Source organism: Melopsittacus undulatus, chromosome 12, assembly GCF_012275295.1.
Source record: "Melopsittacus undulatus isolate bMelUnd1 chromosome 12, bMelUnd1.mat.Z, whole genome shotgun sequence".
Classification (NCBI taxonomy): Eukaryota; Metazoa; Chordata; class Aves; order Psittaciformes; family Psittaculidae; genus Melopsittacus; species Melopsittacus undulatus.
The window spans coordinates 23,094,636-23,101,386 of NC_047538.1; positions in this window are offsets into that span (position 1 = coordinate 23,094,636).

A 6,751-nucleotide genomic window follows, 5' to 3' on the forward strand; every position below is an offset into this window, starting at 1 on the left:
TACCCACTTTTCCCCACGTCAGGGGTTAGGCTGCACTCTTTCTTTCTTTCTTTCTTTCTCCCCCCCCCATGAGGGCCAGGGTACCCACTTTTCCCCACGTCAGGGGTTAGGCTGCACTCTTTCTTTCTTTCTTTCTCCCCCCCATGAGGGCCAGGGTACCCACTTTTCCCCACGTCAGGGGTTAGGCTGCACTCTTTCTTTCTTTCTTTCTCCCCCCCCATGAGGGCCAGGGTACCCACTTTTCCCCACGTCAGGGGTTAGGCTGCACTCTTTCTTTCTTTCTTTCCCCCCCCCCATGAGGGCCAGGGTACCCACTTTTCCCCACGTCAGGGGTTAGGCTGCACTCTTTCTTTCTTTCTTTCTCCCCCCCCATGAGGGCCAGGGTACCCACTTTTCCCCACGTCAGGGGTTAGGCTGCACTCTTTCTTTCTTTCTTTCTTTCTCCCCCCCCATGAGGGCCAGGGTACCCACTTTTCCCCACGTCAGGGGTTAGGCTGCACTCTTTCTTTCTTTCTTTCTTTCTCCCCCCCGATGAGGGCCAGGGTACCCACTTTTCCCCACGTCAGGGGTTAGGCTGCACTCTTTCTTTCTTTCTTTCTTTCTCCCCCCATCATGAGGGCCAGGGTACCCACTTTTCCCCACGTCAGGGGTTAGGCTGCACTCTTTCTTTCTTTCTTTCTTTCTCCCCCCCCATGAGGGCCAGGGTACCCACTTTTCCCCACGTCAGGGGTTAGGCTGCACTCTTTCTTTCTTTCTTTCTCCCACCATCATGAGGGCCAGGGTACCCACCTTTCCCCACGTCAGGGGTTAGGCTGCACTCTTTCTTTCTTTCTTTCTCCCCCCATCATGAGGGCCAGGGTACCCACTTTTCCCCACGTCAGGGGTTAGGCTGCACTCTTTCTTTCTTTCTTTCTCCCCTCATCATGAGGGCCAAGGTACCCACTTTTCCCCACGTCAGGGGTTAGGCTGCACTCTTTCTTTCTTTCTTTCTTTCTCCCCCCATCATGAGGGCCAGGGTACCCACTTTTCCCCACGTCAGGGGTTAGGCTGCACTCTATCTTTCTTTCTTTCTCCCCCCATCATGAGGGCCAGGGTACCCACTTTTCCCCACGTCAGGGGTTAGGCTGCACTCTTTCTTTCTTTCTTTCTCCCCCATCATGAGGGCCAGGGTACGCACTTTTCCCCACGTCAGGGGTTAGGCTGCACTCTTTCTTTCTTTCTTTCTCCCACCATCATGAGGGCCAGGGTACCCACTTTTCCCTACGTCAGGGGTTAGGCTGCACTCTTTCTTTCTTTCTTTCTCCCCCCATCATGAGGGCCAGGGTACCCACTTTTCCCCACGTCAGGGGTTAGGCTGCACTCTTTCTTTCTTTCTTTCTCCCCCCATCATGAGGGCCAGGGTACCCACTTTTCCCCACGTCAGGGGTTAGGCTGCACTCTTTCTTTCTTTCTTTCTCCCCCCCCATGAGGGCCAGGGTACCCACTTTTCCCCACGTCAGGGGTTAGGCTGCACTCTTTCTTTCTTTCTTTCTTTCTCCCCCCATCATGAGGGCCAGGGTACCCACTTTTCCCCACGTCAGGGGTTAGGCTGCACTCTTTCTTTCTTTCTTTCTTTCTCCCACCCCATGAGGGCCAGGGTACCCACTTTTCCCCACGTCAGGGGTTAGGCTGCACTCTTTCTTTCTTTCTTTCTCCCCCCCCATGAGGGCCAGGGTACCCACTTTTCCCCACGTCAGGGGTTAGGCTGCACTCTTTCTTTCTTTCTTTCTCCCCCTATCATGAGGGCCAGGGTACCCACTTTTCCCCACGTCAGGGGTTAGGCTGCAATCTTTCTTTCTTTCTTTCTCCCCCCATCTTGAGGGCCAGGGTACCCACTTTTCCCCACGTCAGGGGTTAGGCTGCACTCTTTCTTTCTTTCTTTCTCCCCCCCCATGAGGGCCAGGGTACCCACTTTTCCCCACGTCAGGGGATAGGCTGCACTCTTTCTTTCTTTCTTTCTCCCCCCATCATGAGGGCCAGGGTACCCACTTTTCCCCACGTCAGGGTTTAGGCTGCACTCTTTCTTTCTTTCTTTCTCCCCCCATCATGAGGGCCAGGGTACCCACTTTTCCCCACGTCAGGGGTTAGGCTGCACTCTTTCTTTCTTTCTTACTTTCTCCCCCCCCATGAGGGCCAGGGTACCCACTTTTCCCCACGTCAGGGGTTAGGCTGCACTCTTTTTTTCCCCCCCCCATGAGGGCTAGGGTACCCACTTTTCCCCACGTCAGGGGTTAGGCTGCACTCTTTTTTTTCCCCCCGTGAGGGCTAGGGTACCCACTTTTCCCCACGTCAGGGGTTAGGCTGCACTCTTTCTTTCTTTCTTTCTCCCCCCATCATGAGGGCCAGGGTACCCACTTTTCCCCACGTCAGGGGTTAGGCTGCACTCTTTCTTTCTTTCTTTCTCTCTCCCCCCCCATGAGGGCCAGGGTACCCACTTTTCCCCACGTCAGGGGTTAGGCTGCACTCTTTCTTTCTTTCTTTCTCCCCCCATCATGAGGGCCAGGGTACCCACTTTTCCCCACGTCAGGGTTTAGGCTGCACTCTTTCTTTCTTTCTTTCTCCCCCCATCATGAGGGCCAGGGTACCCACTTTTCCCCACGTCAGGGGTTAGGCTGCACTCTTTCTTTCTTTCTTTCTCCCCCCCCCCCATGAGGGCCAGGGTACCCACTTTTCCCCACGTCAGGGGTTAGGCTGCACTCTTTTTTTCCCCCCCCCATGAGGGCTAGGGTACCCACTTTTCCCCACGTCAGGGGTTAGGCTGCACTCTTTTTTTCCCCCCGTGAGGGCTAGGGTACCCACTTTTCCCCACGTCAGGGGTTAGGCTGCACTCTTTCTTTCTTTCTTTCTCCCCCCATCATGAGGGCCAGGGTACCCACTTTTCCCCACGTCAGGGGTTAGGCTGCACTCTTTCTTTCTTCTTTCTCTCTCCCCCCCCATGAGGGCCAGGGTACCCACTTTTCCCCACGTCAGGGGTTAGGCTGCACTCTTTCTTTCTTTCTTTCTTTCTCCCCCCATCATGAGGGCCAGGGTACCCACTTTTCCCCACGTCAGGGGTTAGGCTGCACTCTTTCTTTCTTTCTTTCTCCCCCCATCATGAGGGCCAGGGTACCCACTTTTCCCCACGTCAGGGGTTAGGCTGCACTCTTTCTTTCTTTCTTTCTCCCCCCATCATGAGGGCCAGGGTACCCACTTTTCCCCACGTCAGGGGTTAGGCTGCACTCTTTCTTTCTTTCTTTCTCCCCCCCCATGAGGGCCAGGGTACCCACTTTTCCCCACGTCAGGGGTTAGGCTGCACTCTTTCTTTCTTTCTCCCCCCATCATGAGGGCCAGGGTACCCACTTTTCCCCACGTCAGGGGTTAGGCTGCACTCTTTCTTTCTTTCTTTCCCCCCCCCCATGAGGGCCAGGGTACCCACTTTTCCCCACGTCAGGGGTTAGGCTGCACTCTTTCTTTCTTTCTTTCTCCCCCCCCATGAGGGCCAGGGTACCCACTTTTCCCCACGTCAGGTGTTAGGCTGCACTCTTTCTTTCTTTCTTTCTTTCTCCCCCCCCATGAGGGCCAGGGTACCCACTTTTCCCCACGTCAGGGGTTAGGCTGCACTCTTTCTTTCTTTCTTTCTTTCTCCCCCCCGATGAGGGCCAGGGTACCCACTTTTCCCCACGTCAGGGGTTAGGCTGCACTCTTTCTTTCTTTCTTTCTCCCCCCATCATGAGGGCCAGGGTACCCACTTTTCCCCACGTCAGGGGTTAGGCTGCACTCTTTCTTTCTTTCTTTCTTTCTCCCCCCCCATGAGGGCCAGGGTACCCACTTTTCCCCACGTCAGGGGTTAGGCTGCACTCTTTCTTTCTTTCTTTCTCCCACCATCATGAGGGCCAGGGTACCCACCTTTCCACACGTCAGGGGTTAGGCTGCACTCTTTCTTTCTTTCTTTCTCCCCCCATCATGAGGGCCAGGGTACCCACTTTTCCCCACGTCAGGGGTTAGGCTGCACTCTTTCTTTCTTTCTTTCTCCCCCCATCATGAGGGCCAAGGTACCCACTTTTCCCCACGTCAGGGGTTAGGCTGCACTCTTTCTTTCTTTCTTTCTCCCCCATCATGAGGGCCAGGGTACGCACTTTTCCCCACGTCAGGGGTTAGGCTGCACTCTTTCTTTCTTTCTTTCTCCCACCATCATGAGGGCCAGGGTACCCACTTTTCCCTACGTCAGGGGTTAGGCTGCACTCTTTCTTTCTTTCTTTCTCCCCCCATCATGAGGGCCAGGGTACCCACTTTTCCCACGTCAGGGGTTTAGGCTGCACTCTTTCTTTCTTTCTTTCTCCCCCCATCATGAGGGCCAGGGTACCCACTTTTCCCCACGTCAGGGGTTAGGCTGCACTCTTCTTTCTTTCTTTCTCCCCCCCCCTGAGGGCCAGGGTACCCACTTTTCCCCACGTCAGGGGTTAGGCTGCACTCTTTCTTTCTTTCTTTCTTTCTCCCCCCATCATGAGGGCCAGGGTACCCACTTTTCCCCACGTCAGGGGTTAGGCTGCACTCTTTCTTTCTTTCTTTCTCCCCCCCCATGAGGGCCAGGGTACCCACTTTTCCCCACGTCAGGGGTTAGGCTGCACTCTTTCTTTCTTTCTTTCTCCCCCCCCATGAGGGCCAGGGTACCCACTTTTCCCCACGTCAGGGGTTAGGCTGCACTCTTTCTTTCTTTCTTTCTCCCCCCATCATGAGGGCCAGGGTACCCACTTTTCCCCACGTCAGGGGTTAGGCTGCACTCTTTCTTTCTTTCTTTCTCCCCCCATCATGAGGGCCAGGGTACCCACTTTTCCCCACGTCAGGGGTTAGGCTGCACTCTTTCTTTCTTTCTTTCTCCCCCCCCATGAGGGCCAGGGTACCCACTTTTCCCCACGTCAGGGGTTAGGCTGCACTCTTTCTTTCTTTCTTTCTCCCCCCATCATGAGGGCCAGGGTACCCACTTTTCCCCACGTCAGGGGTTAGGCTGCACTCTTTCTTTCTTTCTTTCTCCCCCCATCATGAGGGCCAGGGTACCCACTTTTCCCCACGTCAGGGGTTAGGCTGCACTCTTTCTTTCTTTCTTTCTCCCCCCCCATGAGGGCCAGGGTACCCACTTTTCCCCACGTCAGGGGTTAGGCTGCACTCTTTCTTTCTTTCTTTCTCCCCCCCACATGAGGGCCAGGGTACCCACTTTTCCCCACGTCAGGGGTTAGGCTGCACTCTTTCTTTCTTTCTTTCTCCCCCCCATGAGGGCCAGGGTACCCACTTTTCCCCACGTCAGGGGTTAGGCTGCACTCTTTCTTTCTTTCTTTCTCCCCCCATCATGAGGGCCAGGGTACCCACTTTTCCCCACGTCAGGGGTTAGGCTGCACTCTTTCTTTCTTTCTTTCTCCCCCCCCATGAGGGCCAGGGTACCCACTTTTCCCCACGTCAGGGGTTAGGCTGCACTCTTTCTTTCTTTCTTTCTCCCCCCATCATGAGGGCCAGGGTACCCACTTTTCCCCACGTCAGGGGTTAGGCTGCACTCTTTCTTTCTTTCTTTCTCCCCCCATCATGAGGGCCAGGGTACCCACTTTTCCCCACGTCAGGGGTTAGGCTGCACTCTTTCTTTCTTTCTTTCTCCCCCCCCATGAGGGCCAGGGTACCCACTTTTCCCCACGTCAGGGGTTAGGCTGCACTCTTTCTTTCTTTCTTTCTCCCCCCATCATGAGGGCCAGGGTACCCACTTTTCCCCACGTCAGGGGTTAGGCTGCACTCTTTCTTTCTTTCTTTCTCCCCCATCATGAGGGCCAGGGTACCCACTTTTCCCCACGTCAGGGGTTAGGCTGCACTCTTTCTTTCTTTCTTTCTCCCCCCATCATGAGGGCCAGGGTACCCACTTTTCCCCACGTCAGGGGTTAGGCTGCACTCTTTCTTTCTTTCTTTCTCCCCCCCCCATGAGGGCCAGGGTACCCACTTTTCCCCACGTCAGGGGTTAGGCTGCACTCTTTCTTTCTTTCTTTCTCCCCCCATCATGAGGGCCAGGGTACCCACTTTTCCCCACGTCAGGGGTTAGGCTGCACTCTTTCTTTCTTTCTTTCTCCCCCCATCATGAGGGCCAGGGTACCCACTTTTCCCCACGTCAGGGGTTAGGCTGCACTCTTTCTTTCTTTCTTTCTCCCCCCATCATGAGGGCCAGGGTACCCACTTTTCCCCACGTCAGGGGTTAGGCTGCACTCTTTCTTTCTTTCTTTCTCCCCCCCCATGAGGGCCAGGGTACCCACTTTTCCCCACGTCAGGGGTTAGGCTGCACTCTTTCTTTCTTTCTTTCTCCCCCCATCATGAGGGCCAGGGTACCCACTTTTCCCCACGTCAGGGGTTAGGCTGCACTCTTTCTTTCTTTCTTTCTCCCCCCCCATGAGGGCCAGGGTACCCACTTTTCCCCACGTCAGGGGTTAGGCTGCACTCTTTCTTTCTTTCTTTCTCCCCCCATCATGAGGGCCAGGGTACCCACTTTTCCCCACGTCAGGGGTTAGGCTGCACTCTTTCTTTCTTTCTTTCTCCCCCCATCATGAGGGCCAGGGTACCCACTTTTCCCCACGTCAGGGGTTAGGCTGCACTCTTTCTTTCTTTCTTTCTCCCCCCATCATGAGGGCCAGGGTACCCACTTTTCCCCACGTCAGGGGTTAGGCTGCACTCTTTCTTTCTTTCTTTCTCCCCCCATCATGAGGGC